At 34.5% G+C, this 15157-nt stretch overlaps 2 pseudogenes; one reads left to right on the top strand and one right to left on the bottom strand.

Moving 5' to 3' along the window:
* Window positions 1-3789: 3789 nt before the first annotated feature.
* Window positions 3790-5075, top strand: LOC120143531 (annotated as a pseudogene).
* A 274-nt stretch (window positions 5076-5349) lies between these two features.
* LOC120143547 lies at window positions 5350-11437 on the bottom strand (annotated as a pseudogene).
* Window positions 11438-15157: the final 3720 nt, after the last annotated feature.

The raw sequence follows: 15157 nt of genomic DNA, 5'->3' as shown, positions 1-15157 counted from the left end.
TTAAACATGTATATGAAAGTTAGGAATATGAAAGGGGATGAAATATGAAGCATTTGAGTGAAGAGTTGATGATTTTCGGGTTCAAAAAGAGGTTCTGGGCAGAGTGCATCGATACACATTCATAGTGCATCGATGCATCAAGGTTAAAAGCCAGAAATTTGTTTGAAGGTGTATCGATGCACAGGTAGTGCATCGATGCACTCTTTTAAAATAGAAACATCGAATGCAATTAGTGCATCGATGCATAAGGCATGCATCGATGTATCCCAGTGATAATACAACATCGAATGCATTTTATGCACCGATGCATCAGTAGTGCATCGATGCATACTTTCATTGAAAGATGAAATTGGCATTTTCTTAGTCTAAGGAGTGAACCATTAGAGTATATTAGTTATAATACTGATATAGATCTATGAATGATTATGTAGATATAGAACGTGATCCCATTCAGAAACAATTGAAGGATTAAAATCGAATCAAAGCAAAGCTAAGGTGAGTGCAATTTAATTGTACTTATGTTATCGAATAAATATTGGCTTGTGATGAGCCAGTGATGGAGTTACTATGGTAAGAAGTGACTCCTAAAATGTTATTTGATTTGTGAATGATATGATGCTTATGTGTGTATGAGTACATGATTACATGTATATGTGATATGTGATATGTGATATTGAACTATATGAAATTATAATATATGAGAATGCATGCCTATGTGACAAGCTATGTGAAACTGAATTAAGTAAATACATGACATGAGATAGATAATATGAGTTATGTGATCATATTAGAAAATATGTTAAGTGATATGTGAAAGTGGATTACATGTTTATGTGAATATGTGATACGATATGAGATTCATAAATATATGTTTATGAGATATATGTTTACACATACATAGGGTATGTGACAGAAGAGAAGGAACATGGGATTATAAGATCAATGATTACACGTATATGTGATACGTGACAGAAAAGAAGAGATATGCGTTTATAAGATAAATGATATGATATAAGTTATGTGATTACATGTATGTATTAATACATCTTGCTTGAATTACATGTTAGTGTGATTGTGAATAGGTAGGAAGGAAACAAATGATGATATAAGAATCTATTATAAGATATATATGAAATACATGGTTACACATACATGTGGTATGTGACAGAAGAGAAAGAACAAGTGATGAGAAATGTATTCATAATGATAATGCCCATGTTATGAGTTATGAGAACTGTAGGTATAGTTGGCATGCCAAGAGTCAAAGAACTACTTATGTCTTCGAGACATAGGACAATATACCTATGTTATAAGGAACATATGGATAGTTTACCTAGGTTCTTCGGGACCTATGGATAGTTATCGAGGATCTTTATGACCTCTGGATAGTTACCGAGGATCTTTATGACCTCTGGATAGTTACCGAGGATCTTTATGACCTCTGGATAGGTCCTTCGGGACATTGATCGAGCTGTGGTGATAGCATATGTGTGCACAACCTCAATGTACTCACATACCTTAAGTTCTCACTAGTGTACATGGGCTAATAAAGAGATTAAACAAACATACTGAATGTGATATGTATACGATGTGTTTATAAATGGTTATCAAAGGTAAGTGGTTTGAAATGTGTTACATGAACCATATGATGTTATGTGTGTTTCTTAATGATAATGATAGAGATTATGATAATGATGATATATGTTTTTGTATGCTTTATGTTATATGAAATATTATATGTTTTATATTCCTCACTAAGTCATCGACTTAGCGTGTGATTGTTTCACACGTAGGTTTGGAAAGCGAAAAGAGAAGTAAAGAGGAACAAGACATGCCAGTTCTCCTTACCGAATGTCAGATCAGAAGAGAGGTGAATAATATGTATTTTTGTATATAAAGTTCTAGTTGGCATGTAATCAAAAGAATATATTGTATAAGCTCTGAATAGTTTTGTAAATGTTTTGAATAAGTTAAATGTTATAAAAGTTTTTAAATTACTCACTATTTTATACGAATAAATGTTTGAAAAGTCAATGTGACACTTCGGACTCGTATCCGTGTCAGATACGGGTTGGGGGTGTTACACTTTATTTGAAAAAATATATTAAATAAATATTATACGAATTTTATTATTATAAATTATTACATCTACAGACTATTAGATTTTGGTTTTAATATTATATATCATTTTAAAAATTATTATTAAATCAATCGATAATGAAATCAATTTGATTTTAATTTAATCTGTTTGTTTCGGTTTAAGTAATTGTTAAAAAAATTATATTTTAATTCTCAATTATTATCGATTCACAAATATATCAATACTCGATTTTATAATATCATTTAAATCATCTTAATTTAATCGAGTGGTACAATCCGATTCTAGTAACATTAAAAAAATATATATAATGTATACTCCATATAATATACATCAATTAGTATTTTTCTATTTAAAAAAAATATATTATTTGTTTTTTATTTATTTATTCTGTATAAAGAGACTTTTGTTTTTTACGAGAATTAAATGATAAGAATCAAATTTTTCAATAGTGTGAATATTTTTTTATTAAAACATTTATTTTATCTTTTAATGCTAATAATTGTATGTCTCCGTGATTTTTTAAGTTTTTGTATAAAAAAAAGTTTACTAAGTTTAATTGTATAATATTTTTTATTAAGTTTAATATATTTTTTTCAAATAAAGTATATTAGATATCGTTGAGTTATATACAAATGATCATTTTTTTCAATAAAATTTAAAAAATTATAAAATACTTATTAAATTTATTAAAAGATTATAAAATTATTAATAAATTTATTTAAATACTATAAAATAATTATTATATTATCGAACTTTTATAATTTATTACAACATTATAGTGACTATTTTTTAATAATTCATTAAATTTAATGAAATTTTATACTTTTTAAAAAAATAATAGCAAAAATAGTTCTTTGAAGAGATTAGAAGAGCTTTGAAGACATAAGTCCAAGTCTGCGCCAAGAAGAGGAAGCGCATACGTTAGAAGAGCTTCTGCCTTCTAAAAAACAAATGGTCTGCGAAGCCCAATGTCTGCGCGTGGTCTGTGCGGCGCATACATAAGAGCTTTGAAGACCTTAAACAGTGAAAACAAATACCACCCAAGAAGAAGACCAATGAAAAAAGCTTGTACCGAAAATCCTAACACATCGACAATCATGATATCTTTTATTAGAAAAAGAGCTAATATAAAATATTATTATAACATTAAAAATTTAAAATAAAAGTGGAAAACATTCGATCATTTTTCATTCATCATTTACATCCTTTCTCCATATCCTCTTTTTCTTTTTTTCTTCTCTTCTTCAGACTTTCAACCTCCAATGGCCGTCGGGACTCAGACTCTAGCACTAACGGTCTTCATTCAATCTCAAGTCACAATGAACTAAAAGCCTTCTTCCTATTCTTTCCATCTATAGTGTCAAAAAAATAAAAATGATAAATAAAGCAAGAATACACACGATAATGATAATAATAACCCCAATGCTCTATACGTTCTTACTAAATAAGACAGTTGGTTAAAACCTTCCTAATATTAGTATTTGCACGAGAAAAAGAAAACACAAAACTCATTATGTCTTCCTAATCGTTCATATCCATACCTAAATTTTCGACCAATATTATCATTTTTCTTTTGACTTTAAAATTGATTCCCGTTTCTTGAGAAAAAAAGGGGGGGGGAGATTTGATCTAAATGTTGCAGGCATGAGTTGATGCAAAATGTCTCTGTTTTTGCATCACACAAAGTTTTGTTCTTCTTTCATCTTCGAAGCTAATCAAATTTTAAAGAGGCTGTTTCAGTTTAGGATCAAACAAAGCCTTCCAAGATGGCATCTTCAAACAATAAGATGAAAGGCCTGTTAAAAGGCCTTAGATACATTTCTGAAATATTTGGTATGCAATCCCATCTCTTGCCAAAATTTACCCAAAATGGGTGTTGCAGAAAGAAAACTGGGTTTTTGATAGAAAAACATGAACGTCATTGGTTTGGTTTTCTCTTGTTAATAACAGTGAAAATGTGTGAACTTTTGTTGTTGTTGTTGTTGTTGGTTTTTTTTTGGCAGAAAATGAAAAAGAGCCTGAAATGCAGATTGGTCTGCCAACAGATGTGAAGCATGTGGCTCATATAGGATGGGATGGTCCATCAGAAGTAAAATCTGCACCCAGCTGGGTATATTGAAAGAACTACCATCATATTATTACTATGATTATGAAAAGTTGTGTTCATCTTTTTGTTTTCAATGATCAAAAGAATTAACATTGCCCCAAGTAAAAGCAAGCCATGATTCATATTGGGAGTGAATTCTGGCTTTCATTTTTATACGCAGATGAATGAGTTTAAATCATCTCCTGCCAATAATGGAGAAGCTCGGGAGGAAGATCCTAGGAAATCAGTCTCTCGAGGTCCCGATTCCGATCATCATCAAGTTTGAATATTTTTATCGAATCGGCTTCATTTATGTTGACTAGCATTTCTTTTACAGATGTGATTAGCCGAGATGGTTTTAGGGATCAAAGCTTACCAGCAACAGAGACGGCAGACGTGCCTAAATCATCAAAACGTGGTTCATCTTCAACTAGAAATGGTCCTACTGGAGAGTCTAGAGGGAAGGAAAAATCAGATAAGCCTAAGAATCCAAAGAAGAGTTCCAAGACCAATTCTTCAAAGGAAACTTCAGATAGCACCACAAAGCCTAAGAAAAAGCCAAAGGAACCAAAGGATTCGATTGACTCGGACAGCCAGAAGAAGTAGTCGACGAAACAAGTCAAAAGATAGCATCGAGGGATCCTCCAGGCGGTCCAAGACCAGGGACATGGATACTGGATCCGAGTCAGGGTCTGTGGCTGGAATCCAAGAGGAACAACTAAGTACTGGTTCAGGTTTTGAAGGGGAATTCTGAGGGGAAATTATTAAACGTTGGTGCCCATTGTTTGTTTTTGGTTGTACACTGTAGAACACCGATAGCTACTAGCTAGACTCCCATTTGCTTTAGTAGAAACCAAATTCTTTTCTTTTTTTCTTGTTTTGTTTCTTTTCTCATTTTTGAGGAAACCGAACCTTTTAAGACGTAAAGAGCTCCATTGGAATTAATGGTTGAAACTTGGAACTGATTAAGTGATTCAGCTTTCAATGGATGAAAATGGACCGTCAATTAGATCAGACTGATGACCAAGGCATTATTATAAATTGATTTCTTCTTTTGAATGGATGATAGTGGATGAGATTCATGTCTGCACTACTAGCTTGTCGTTTGATTAACGGGCAAAAACTGAACAGAGAAGAGAGTAATTACATAAACCCACTGCAATACAAAATTCCTATTAGCTTGTTTCTGTAAGATCTATCAGTGTTTTTTTCTTCTTCTTTTTCTTTCAGTTGATAATAAACAATCAAACTAAAACTATCAAAAGCCCCCAAAACAGCAACATTACATGAAAAGGAGAAGCTAACAGCCCTGTATTAGAACCACCATTGAGGATGACAGCGTTGGGGATGTCTGGTTTGCTGCATTTCTTCAATACCCTGGAGCTACTGCCAATGCTTTTACCATGGCTTAATTTCGCATCAACGCACAGTTCTGGATTACCCTTTAACCTTAATTTTTCACCAATTTTAGCAGAGAAAGGAACCCTTCCACTCAGATTGTTGTTTTCCAAATTGAGTTCACTGACAAACTCCAAGCACCCAAACTCCTCAGGCACTTTCCCTTAAAGCCTGTTGTTATCAAGTCTTAAATAACATAAGTTCCTCAAATGCATTCCCATGGAAGCTGGAATTTTCCCAACCAGTCCCATACCAGAAAACCCTATCCTCAAAATACTCCCAAGCTTTTCCCATATCTCTGGAATCTCCCCACCAAGTAAATTCCCACTCAAATACACATCTTTCAACCTTGGCATTTCAGCAAGAAACAAAGGAACCCCAAAGTTACCAAAACTGTTAAAACTCAAATCCAAGAAATCCAAATCCTGTAAGTTACCCAGACTCTCTGGGATTTTACCAGAAAACCCATTCGAACTCAAGTCCAGCTTCAAAAGCTGAGTGAGATTACCAACTGCACAAGGGACATTTCCATGAAAATCATTGGCACTAAAGTCGAGAACTTTAAGTTTCTTCAACTTGGACAAACCGGCAGAAACCTGTCCACTAAGCTTGTTTCTGGATAGTGTAATCTCTTCAAGAGTAACCAACTCACCGATCCCATCCGGGATATTCTCATAAACTCCATTACCTGTTAAAACCAGTCTCCTCAACCTCGTGAAATTTCGGATGATGCCACTAAGAGGACCAACAAAAGCTGGGTTGTTTATAAAGACAAGCTCTTCGAGAAAGGACCCGAAAGTAGTGGGAATCTCGGGGGCAAAAACATGAGTTTGGGTGTGTTTGGGTGTCTTGAGTTTCAAGAATAATATGTTTAAAGTTTGGCCACCTACCAAATAATTTTTCAATGTGTACAAGTTAGCTACCAAATATGAAATTCACATGTTCAAAGTTTGGCCACCAACCAAGATGAAATTTCCAATAAATTGGCCATCAACCAAAATGAAATTTCTAACTTGTGAACTTAATTTCTAGACAAATCTAACAAATCTCCATCTTGGCTTGAAATTACCAAGCCTACTCAACTTCTTCAACTCCCAAATTTGTAGTGCCTCTAATTGCGCTCACAAACGCCACACACCCGAAGGTGTTCATACTTTCAGGATGTTAATCAAGTTCAAACAATGATTGAACTTGATTATTGTTACCACCTTGGTCATCATATCTGCAGGATTTTCTGATGTCGCAATTTTCTGAAGTAGAATTTTTCCTTCTTCAAAGATCTCCCGCACAAAGTGATACCTCACGTCGATATGCTTAGTCCTTGAATGGTAGACTTGATTTTTCGCTAAGTGAATAGCGCTCTGACTGTCACAATAGAGACCAATGTGACTTTGAACAACTCCCAAGTCTTCCATCAACCCGTTAAGTCAAATTGTTTCCTTTACAGCCTCTGAAACTGCCATGTATTCTGCCTCTGTAGTAGACAAGGCCACCGTAGATTGCAATGTAGACTTCCAACTTACTGGGGCTTTAGCAAGAGTAAACAAATACCCAATGGTTGATCGACGCTTATCCAAATCACCAGCATAATCGGAATCAACATATCCAACCATACACTGACCAAGTGCTTCATCCTGTTCAAAAACTAAACCAACATCCATGGTTTGTTGGAGATACCGTAGAAACCATTTCACAGCTTGCCAATGTCCTTCTCCAGGATTATGCATGTATCTGCTCACAACTCCAACTGCTTGTGAAATGTCAATACGTGTACACACCATTGCATACATCAAGCTCCCAACTGCATTAGCATATGGAACTTTTGCCATATACACTCGTTCTTCGTTAGTTTTAGGAGATAATTGAGAACTAAGTTTCAAATGAGAAGCCAATGGAATACTTACATGTTTGGTATTTTCATTCATGCTAAAACATTGTAATACCTTTCTCAGATACTGCTTCTGTGTTAAACAAAGCTTCCCTCTCTGTCTATCTCTGCTTATCTCCATACCAAGAATCTTCTTGGCCTCACCTAGATCTTTCATCTCAAACTCTTGATTCAACTGAGCCTTTAATTTGTCTATCTCCTTTTGGCTCTTCGAAGCGATCAACATATCGTCAACGTAGAAGAGAAGATAAATGAAAGATCCATCTTTGAGCTTTTGCAAATACACACAATGATCATATTTGCTTCTAGTATACTTTTGCCTCCTCATAAAGCTATCAAATCGCTTGTACCACTGCCTCGGAGATTGCTTCAATCCATATAGCGATTTGTTCAGCTTACAAACCTATTTCTCACAACCACCATCTTTGTATCCTTCTGGCTGTGTCATATAGATCTCCTCTTCTAAATCACCGTTCAAGAAAGTCGTCTTTACATCAAGTTGAGCTAGCTCCAAATTCAACTGTGCTACCAAGGCCAACAATATTCTACTGGAGGAATGCTTCACAACAGGGGAAAATACTTCATTGTAGTCGATTCCCTCCTTTTGAGCGTAGCCTTTAGCTACCAACCGTGCCTTGTAGCGAACATCTTTCTTGTTATGAGATCCATCTTTCTTTACAAATACCCACTTGCATCCAATGGCTCTTTTACCTTTCGGTAATTGTGCCAGTTTCCAAGTGTCGTTCTTTTGGAGAGATTGCATTTCTTCATCCATGGCACTTTTCCACTTATCACTTTCCAAGCTTTGTATTGCTTCTTGGTAAGTGATAGGGATATCATCATCAACAACTGGAAGAGCATAAGCCACCATATCAACAAATCGAGCAGGTCTACGAATTTCTCTCCTTGGCCTTGTAACTGCAAGTGTTTCTGGTGTCTCCAATGGTTCTTGGATTTGAACCTCTTCATCTTCTGATTCTTCTATTGGAGTTGAAGAATCAGCTGCATCAACTTCTGGGATCATCATCTGCTGAAACTCCACCTGTTTTGGAGTATGCTCCACCTGCTGCGGAGTACTACTTGTCTGGACAGCTTCACTTGTTACCTTCTTTACTAGGGCAGATTCATCAAAGGTAACATCTCTGCTACAAATTATCTTCTTGGTGTCTAAACACCAAAGGCGGAATCCCTTCACTCCATGGGTGATTCCCATAAAGAGAGCCTTCTTTGCTCTCGGATCAAGCTAGGATTCTTTCACATGATAATAAGCAGTGGATCCAAATACATGTAAGGAATCATAATCAGTAGCAGGTTTTCTAGACCATACCTCCAATAGTGTTTTTCCTCCTATCGCTGATAACGGCAGACGATTAATGAGATGGCCAGCATATGTCACAGCCTCAGCCCAAAATGCCTTGCCTCAGCCAGCATTAGACAACATACATTGAACTTTCTCCAATAGTGTTCGATTCATACGCTCTGCCACCCCATTCTGTTGTGGTGTATGTCTAACAGTGAAGTGTCGAACAATACCATACTCATGGCAAACGTAAAAGAATGGGTCACTTTTATATTCCCCTCCATTGTTCGTCCTAAGACGTTTGATCTTTCTACCAGTTTGGTTCTCGATCATATTTTTCCATTTCAGGAAAATTTGAAGCACTTCATCTTTAGACTTCATCAGATACACCCAAACTCTTCTGGAAAAGTCATCTACAAAAGTTACAAAATAATGGTTTCCTCCCAAAGACGATGTCTTTGAAGGACCCCATACATCTGAGTGAATATAATCTACAATACCTTTTGTATTATGTATAGTGGTGCCAAACTTCACTCTCTTCTGCTTTCCTAGAACACAATGCTCGCAAAAGTTCAATTTGCAAGCCTTTGCACCTTTCAACAATCCTTTCTTTGCCATAATTTGCAAGGATTTCTCTCCAGCATGTCCCAACCGCATATGCCACAACTGGGTTGCGTCCAAATCATCACCTCCGGAAGCTGCTGCAACTGCTCCAATAATTGTACTACCTTGGTAGTAATACAAATTATTTTTCTTGATGCCCTTCATCATCACAAGTGCGCCATATGTGACTTTTAAAACTCCATCTCTCATAGTGACTACTGAGCCTTTGGATTCTAAGGCTCCCAACGAGATGAGATTTTTCTTCAAACTGGGCACGTATCGGACATCCGTTAGAACTCTGGTTGATCTATCTTGATTCTTCAATCGAATTGAACCTATCCCAACAGTTTTACAGGCATTGTCATTGCCCATATAAACAACTCCTGCATTTAGTTCCACTAAATCGAAGAACCACTCCCGATTAGGGGACATATGATAGGTGCAACCCGAATCTAATATCCACTCATCGGAATGGAATGTTGTTGATGAAGCAGCCAATGATATGTCAGAGTCATGTGCATCATGCTCTGCAACACATGCATCTGGAGCAGCTTTTCCTTTCTTCTTCAGCTTCGGACAATCTTTCTTCCAATGGCCTTTCTCATGACAAAAGGCACATTCATTTTTTCCCAGTCTGGACTTCGACTTTGATCTCCCTCTCCACTTTGGCGTTTGACTTTTCGAGCGACCTCTTGCCACCATGGCCTCTGCTGCTTCGTACTTGCTCTCATTCTTGGTTTTCTTCCTGAGTTCATAACTATACAAAGCATCAGTTACATCTTTAAGGGTAACATTATCCTTACCATGAAGTAACGTTGTCTCAAGGTGCTCAAATTCATCTGGAAGAGATGACAACAACATCAAAGCCAAATCTTCATCTTTGAAGGTTTCATCCATGCCCAATAAGTCTTCCACTAGCTCATTGAACGCAGTGATGTGTTCATTCATACTGGTGCCTGGTTGATAATCAAATCTGAACAATCTTTTCTTCATGTGGAGACGATTCTGAGAGCTTTTCTTCAGGAATTTTTCCTCCAAAGCTTTCCACATCTTACTTGCAGAAGTCTCGTTCTTGTAGCCATACTTCTGCTCCCTGGAAAGACAAGATCAAATCGTGTTGCACACCAAATGATTGATTGTTCCTCATTCTTTCTTTTCCATATATTCGGGCTTTTCTTCCTCAATGGCGATGTCTAGACCTTGTTGGAATAAAGCGTCTAACACCTCGCCTTGCCACATGCCAAAATGACCGGATCCATCGAACAACTCCACCGAGAAATTTGCATTTGACATCACCCTCCTCACCGGTCCAGATGAAGAGCTTGATATCTCAACTGATCCATATTTTGGCATTTTAATTCTAACGAACAATATTCAATATCACGAACGATATCTTTTCAGCAACGGAACCACCAGGATAACCTCAACCGAAGCTCTGATACCAATTGTTGAGTTTCAAGAACAATATGTTCAAAGTTTGGCCACCTACCAAAGAATTTTTCAATGTGTACAAGTTAGCCACCAAATATGAAATTCACATGTTCAAAGTTTGGCCACCAACCAAGATGAAATTTCCAAAAAGTTGGCCACCAACCAAGATGAAATTTCCAACTTGTCAACTTAATTTCTAGACAAATCTAACAGGGTGAAGCATTGATAGAACAAAAGCTTGCGTAGATGTTTGAAGGAACTGAAGATGAGAGGGCTAAAAGTGGAGTTCGAATAGCAAGGAGGGTTCGGCGTATAATCCGAAAGGTATCCAAAACTCAGTTCTTTGATGTGAACCGTAACGTTTTTCGTTGTGGGATCCAAGAAATAATCGCAAACGACGCCGTGGGGAGGGTAGGAACAGATGTCGTCGGGGAAGAGAGTCCGCTAGGGGATGTCTGAGTTGATGGAGGAGAGAACTCGGTAAACCGACTCCTGCTCGGCCGAGTTGAGGACAGTGTGCTCCTGTTGCAATGAAATAGTAACTAAAATGGACATGAAAGTGAATAAAAACAGGAACTTGAAAATGGAAAGAAGAGTCATTTTGCTTCTGGGCTTACACGTTTATTTTTCCTGAGACTGAAAAGTGAAAACGGAGGAGAAAAAAGAAAAACCAAAGGAATGTGGAATTTTTATCCCTTATCTTTTTGTACCTAAACCACAATAATACAAAGAAACGAAAACTCGGGAAGTATCTATAAAACGTAATTTGACAGGCTAATCTTTATATATATATATATATATATAGCAACAATAAAATAAAATATTTTATAAACCTTTATATATATATATATATATATATATATTCTAATGACATATGTTTGCATAAATACATATGACAATAGCAATGCATGTGAAAGCATCTCACGTTTAAAATGTTATATTTAAACACAATTAATTAAATTGTATATTGTAATTTGAATTTGGCCTATGATATTAATACTCTAATAAGAAGTATTGATATCTTATATTGATTTGACATTGATACCACATATACAATACTCATATCAAATGCATCTAATAATCAAAATCTCTCTTAAACATACTTAAAATCTATCAAATTTGATCCAAACCATAAGCAACCTATATTATAGTATATTTTAAAATGATATAAACACATATGATCCATTAAGATCATTATAGATACACATCAACTATACTTCATCAAGCATTATCACCATTATGAATTAGACATATTCACCTATCAACTTATCATGTTCTTCATAGTACGACATACAAGTCATATCCTTACCATTTAAGCAATATACCATGTTTGTTTCACAGCATATAGTTATCATCACTTGGCTCAATTATCATTTGCACATCATGTTTATTTACTTATACGTCTTCTTTCCCATGGATTAGAACATACATTACAACCTTATTTCTTATTATTAACAACTAGGGGGTGTAAATGAACAGTTCATTCGGTGAATTGTTAGTGAAATGTTTATATAACATTTGTTTATGTTCATTTGTTAAGCTAAATAAACAAGTATGAAAAAAATTATGTTCATTTAATAAACAAACGGACATGATCATATATGTGTTCGGTTCATTTATGTTCACGAACAAGCTCGTTTATCGACTAGTTCATTTACGTTCATGAACAAACTTGTTTATCTGGTTCTTCTTTTCATTTTATTTTTTATATTTTAAATATTGAAGAAGGTATGGACTAAATTGAACATATGGTAAAAGTTAAATTTTAAAATGTGAATTTGAAGAAGTTTAAGCATTATTAGCATAATTTTACCATTTTCTTTAGCGTGCAAATAAAAGTGTGAAACTAAAAAAATCAAACATATAGACGAACACTAAACTATCATGCTCATGAACTCTAATTGAACATGCTCGGTAATATTAAATGAATATGTTCGTTAACATAAAAATGAAAATGTTCACGAACATTAAAAGAATACGTTCGCGAACAATAAATAAACGGACATGAACACAATATTAAAAAACTAAACGAAGATGAATAGAACATAAACACCTTCAAAAACTAATAAACAAGCATGAACATAACTTTATTCGTTCAAGCTCATTTCATTTACACCTCTATTAACAACATACTTCTATACGTCACAAAAGCATGACCACACACGGCATCATAACAATCAAATAATCTTTAAATTGTCCATTTAAGTTCATGCAAAATATAGCTAAAGTATATACATAGCTTAGATAGTTTAATGAAATAATTTTAACCATGAATACCATTGAATGACACCTCTATAAAACTACTTTGGCAATAATCATAACAATATATGTAATCATACTTTATACTAACAATTGAAATGTATGCAACAATAAGTTGCATACTTATAGAGTAATACAAATTATAATAAGATTATATTAGTATGATGGTACTCTTTTAATACACATATACATAAACATCCTATAACACTTCTAATAATGTAATAACACGTTAACATGATTAATCGTTCAACTCTATCGAAATATAAGTCTGATCAATCGTCAACGTCTCTCTAATTATATTGTAATCTCAAATTAATTCTTATTTGAAATTAAATACAGGTTTAAAATTGTTATGAATGGCGTAAGAAAGATTAGAGAAATCCTTATATTTTACGAGTCATGTGAATTGGTAATAAGTCTATTTCACTTAAATCTCCACAAATTGTAATAAGAAGAATCTTTGTATGGTTGGAATACTGTTTGCTTACTCTAAAGAAGGTAATTTTCTAACTCCTTCACTATTTTCAACCTTAGAAATCTCATGAATTAAATTAACATCACTACTTTGATTATCAGAATTTATACAAGGTCAAAATTCGAGTAAATTCTTAATTTTTTTACTTTACTTTATACATTTAAATATAAATTTTCATAAAATTATAATACGTCTTTAACTTAATGGTTGAACACGAAACCTTTTTTTATAATAAAAACTCATTGAAAAAATAATTAGATGATCAAAATAAAATACAAGAATTTAAAATTGGAAATAATATAAAATCTCCATTACATTTAAATTAAATATAAGAGAAGAGAAAAATAAATTTCCTTTCTTTTCTTTTCTTTTTGGGTTTAGCTGAAGAGAAGCCGGCAGAAAAACCTGGGGAAAAAGTTAGCCGCAGGGAGCCGGCAGTGAGGCGCCGCAGCCGCCGACTTACTGTTATAATGTCCAATGAAAGAGATATCATTGAAAGACGAGAATAGAGGCATGCATTTCTACGTGTCAATATTCTAGTCGATTTAGACAACATCTGATGTACGGAAGATTGTTTCCGGAAATGGCAGTGCATGCGAATTGCCAACGCCATTTCTGGTGAGGTTCTGCGCTTTGTGGGCTCCCTTTTCTTTTCCTGCCTTTTAACTTCCCTACTCGATTTTCTTTATCACTCATCCAGAATTTGTCTTGGCGTCTAGTTCTTTTACCTCGCGGTTACATGTTGGAGTGAATCAGTGGAAACAAAGTCCTGACTTGGAAACAGAAAGAATCAATTTCTTGGTAAACTACATTTATGGTCCTTTTAGTTTTGGTCTATCTTATTTTAATCATTAATTTTGAAAAAAATTGCATTTTCATATAATATATATATTCTACAAATTTTCATATAAATATTTTTACATTAATATTGAGAATTCAACTTGTTAAAAAGAAAACATATTACATTGATAATTTGATAAAATATGAATTTTAACAATCATATATATTATCGATTAAACATTAATATCTTACATTCATATCAATCAAATATTCTCAATTGTCAAATAATATTATATTTCAATAATTTTATTTTCTAAACCTAGTCTTACGTCCTATGAACCAAAACGCCTTGAGTTTTTTTTCCCTTCATCTTGAACCAAAATTGCTTTCACTTTCTCGTCAGAAGTCAAAATGCTTCAACCACCCCTCAAACATCATCTACCAATTAAAAGCAAAACATGTTCTACTATTTTGGACAAAAACAAATACTCTACAGTTATTGTAGCAGCTGTCTGAAACCAAATTTTCCATCAAGCTAATAACTCTACAGCAAGAACCAGTGATGCCAGAAATGCATGAACAGCAGCAGAAACAACATACAGACATGTCCAGAAGTTATCGGAATATAAAATGATCTGTGACAACATCAACCAGTTCAGACGGAGATGAACTTAAGAAAAGCAGAAATCCATATAAGATGAGTAATAACATATGAAATAGTTAAGAGTAAAATGTAGCCAAACAAAGAACACCATACTCACTTCCATCAATGTGCAATCAGATTCATAGAAAAGCTTATATAGTTTCTTCACTTGCACAATATAGCCATTTCTATC

Source organism: Hibiscus syriacus, unplaced genomic scaffold, assembly GCF_006381635.1.
Source record: "Hibiscus syriacus cultivar Baekdansim isolate YM2019G1 unplaced genomic scaffold, ASM638163v2 tig00110858_pilon, whole genome shotgun sequence".
In the NCBI taxonomy this organism is placed as follows: domain Eukaryota; kingdom Viridiplantae; phylum Streptophyta; class Magnoliopsida; order Malvales; family Malvaceae; genus Hibiscus; species Hibiscus syriacus.
Note: the sequence above shows the minus strand (reverse complement) of the source record. Positions and strands in the feature narration are given on the sequence as shown.